Raw genomic sequence first — 3,878 nt, 5'->3', positions numbered from 1 at the left:
ATATAAAGGTGACATGTCCCAGGATGGTCACTCATTTACATGCATGGTAACGCTCCTGCTCTTTCTGGATAAAACTACCAAAAGTTTAGCTGCAGAAACTGGGAGCCCACAAAGAAGATCAGACACTACACAAAAGACAAGAATAGGCAAGGTTATACCTTCATACTTTTCCCCATTCAAACACTGCCTGCAGGTAAACGTATAGCTTTTAACACAGGTAGAACAATATGGATTAAAAACACAAAATAAAACAAGCAAACATGAAACAACTCCAGCTAGCTCACAACAAATCTGCAAGTGTGGGCATGGAAGGAAGATGACACCCTTGCTGGTTGAGCTTGTAAAACTGCAGAAGAATAAACAACATTTGCAATACACAATGAGTTTTATTTTTAAATCCCTTTTCAATGATTTTGGGGTTTTTTCCTCAACTGCACTGGAATATATCCAATTTTTTTAAACATCTTTTCATGATACCAGTATTTCCTGATCACAAATGCCCCTGAAGAAGAAAATCAAGTCTGGCAAAAAGTAGACCAGTAAGTGACTGACTATGGGTCCGTCCTCCCATTCAATGGCAACGGTGACATTTTGTTTGAGCGCCTCAAATCCCTTTCGGTCTTTTAAGGTGATCTCAGCATCTCAGCTCAGTTCACTGTCACTGAAAATAATTTTCTGAACTGCAAAGATTTGCTTAGCCTAATTTCAGGATCAAGGGTTAAATGAAGAAGTATATTTAAAAAATTCCACGTCTGTTATCCACTTCTCCACGATCACCTGTTTTGTTGAGGTTTGTTGGTTTGGTTTTTTTAAGAGGCCAGGAAGCAAATGCTCACGGAGAAGGTTCTACATTAAACAGTTGTTTTGCACAACACTTAGGAAATTCAAAGTCTAGGCTCCCACAGCACTGTTAACTTTGCCCTCTTGTGGGAGGTGTGAGAATTCGTTCGGAAGTCACACAACATGTACAGCGTCATCCTGCAGCGTGCAAAAAGTTGCTTAAAGTATAAATTAGTAGGTTCAGGATCACTGCAGGAAAAGCTTTCTGCAGTCATTTACCGCTTAATTAATTTTCCTTTCAACCGAATGACACCTCAGTGAGAGGTGGAATATGTCACGTACAGAAATCAAACACATCACACTCCTAACCATTTAATAACCTGGTTTGTAAATGTAGAAAGGATCCTAGAACAGATTTCAATAATGTCGTTTGCTGGCTACAGATTTCACCAAATTATCTGTATTGTGCAAGAACCGGCACTGTTCCAGAATGGCAGCGCATATAGCACTAATAGCTGCGTTCCTGCCAGTGCCCAGAGCTATTTATAAAATGTAATGATTTACCTAGAACTGAAGTATTGGTATGGAAATACAGGAATCACTGACAGCTGGTTACCTCTCAAATACTTAGAGAAAATAAGTTTTGTACGATCAAAATGCGATCGGGCTGAGCGGTATTTTAATTCATCACCGCTGTCATCATCCCAGTGAAAATGGAAGAGGGGAAAAAAAAAAAAAACAAAAAGAGACAGCCATCTGGAAGACACACCTGCATGTTAAGCAAATTTAAAAATGTAGAACATCGGTAAGCGGAGAGAAAAGCTAGTATGTTCCAGCTTGCTATCGGATTCAGAGGCAGGCAGAGAAGAATCTGTCCACACCTGAGGCAGCAGAGGTTCAGCCCACAGAATCAAGGCCATCTGCTCCTGGCTAGTTTTGTCACCTGAAACATGGCCAAATGTAACAAAACCAAATGGTGTTTGCTAGCAGAAGGCACACTCGGAACTCTCAAAAATGCACGCTCAGCACTGCATTTTGAGTGGGGGAAAAAAACATTTTCAAGAAAATATCCCTACCAGGGTGAGTTTCCCATGCCATCTTGATTTATTAGTTCGTTCCAGCAACACCTCTGTCCTCTTACAGAAAAAGAAGTCACGCATCTGACTTCAGGCCAACACAACGAGCCACCACTGAAGCCAAGAACAGATTCTGTCCCAAAATAAATGGCCACATCGAGCTCTTCACTTCCTCAGACACAGAAACATGACCAGATCAGACGATTACCTCTTAAGCTCCCAACACATTTCACCGCACACTTAAACCACTAGAAATTCTGAGTTTTATTCATTCAAATGATAGAAAAAATGCTCACTTATAAAAAAATTCTGGACATCCTGTGGAATTCCGAAGCCAAGACCTGTGAATCGGACTGATTTCTGTTATGGGAGCTATGAACAGTTAATGTTCCTCATGACCAGCAGTTAAATCGCTAGTTGGGGTAGGGAAAATACTTCAAACAGCTGTGTAGCTGACTGAAGGACCTCAGGCTAGAAGAAGTGATTCTACATTTTTGGCGAGCCAGCATCAAACCTCTTTGCTCCTGAAGAAGCTCGCAGAGATGTGAGCCAAAAGTTCACCGCTTAAAAGCAAATTCTTGATGCAGAGAGTTTGGAAAGTGCCTCGGAGCTCACAACCACAACACAGTCTACTACTTCTTCCTAAAATCACCTACTTCTTCCTAAAAGCACCACGAAATATTGAACTTCACATGGAAAGCTAAGGAAACGGAGAGAAGCCGAGAAGCTGACCTGGGAAGGAGGCACCTCAGTACAGGAGCAGGGCAGAGCAGCCACAGCAGCGAGCACAACATCTCAATTCAAATCAAGAGACCTCCAGCCATCAGGAAAGCCTTTTCCCACACTGTCACATGTGAGTGTCCCCATTTTGGAGGATGCAATTTCCCAAGCACGGCTATTGGACTACCGAGTTTGCAAGTCCTCATTAACCACTCATCAGTTTCTCTCTTCTCAAGCAGTCACACAGCGAACCACACAGTCCCAACGCCTCCATCTTCTTGGTGCCCCATTTTTCCTATCACCACACCACGGATGTCATTACAACAATCCACACCAATATATCCTTCTGAATTGTAGCAGAGTTTATTTTAATATTTTGTACAGCCAGCACTGGTCTCCAGGAATAAGTTATAATCTTACATAAGTGAGTCCCCCCCAAACCCACCCTTAAGGAATGTTCAACTTTCAGCACTTCTAATTTAGAGGGAAATTATTTATAGGGTAAGATGCAGTCTGAAGAATGGAAATCAATCTTAATTTGTGAATAAAACTCCTCGGAAGTTCTCAGGGTTTACTTGCATCTAATTGGATTCATCAACAAGCACAGAGGTCACATCTTTCAGGACTGCACTGAGAATACATTCATCTCGGGGACAATGTTATTTTCTGAAATTGGACAGGGTTTTCCTTCCTTTTTTTCCCTCCTTCATGCCCCATGGTTCTGCTATGCAGATACATACTTTACAGTCTAGTACAATCAATGCTTGTAACAGATTTTTTCCCAAAAGGTACTCGTATGCCCATCCCACATCATTTATTTGGATGTTCTCCGCACCACTTAAAACATCTTCATTTCTCACTGCATATTTTGTTTAACACCGCCAAGAGGAACCGACCTCGATATTGCCTTTAAGCAATAAACAACAGGCAAACCAAATAAATACTTTAAAATCCTTTTAAATGGTAATGACATACACGCTCCATTCAAGTGCAGAACTTTGTTATCTACGAGGTAAAGAGTAGTTCAAGGACAGCTCGCCAGCAGCAGACTAGGAGCCTCACTCACCTGCTTGCACCGCTCTCCTCGCACTACTCGAGTAACGGGGGAAAGAAATGAGCAACAGCCTAAGAGGAATTCCTCTCTCTCCCATGCTCAGAAAATTGCCAGAATTAAGCAATTCACATTCTCTAGAGCAAATAAAGCAAAAAGAAGTTTCATAAGTATTTCCTTCTTCCTCTCTGAAGCAGTTCAGACAGCTCTGGGAAACACCAACCAACAAGAAACAAGAGTCAAGAGCTAGC

This window comes from Phaethon lepturus, unplaced genomic scaffold (assembly GCF_000687285.1).
Source record: "Phaethon lepturus isolate BGI_N335 unplaced genomic scaffold, ASM68728v1 scaffold40060, whole genome shotgun sequence".
Lineage (NCBI taxonomy): Eukaryota > Metazoa > Chordata > Aves > Phaethontiformes > Phaethontidae > Phaethon > Phaethon lepturus.
Note: the sequence above shows the minus strand (reverse complement) of the source record.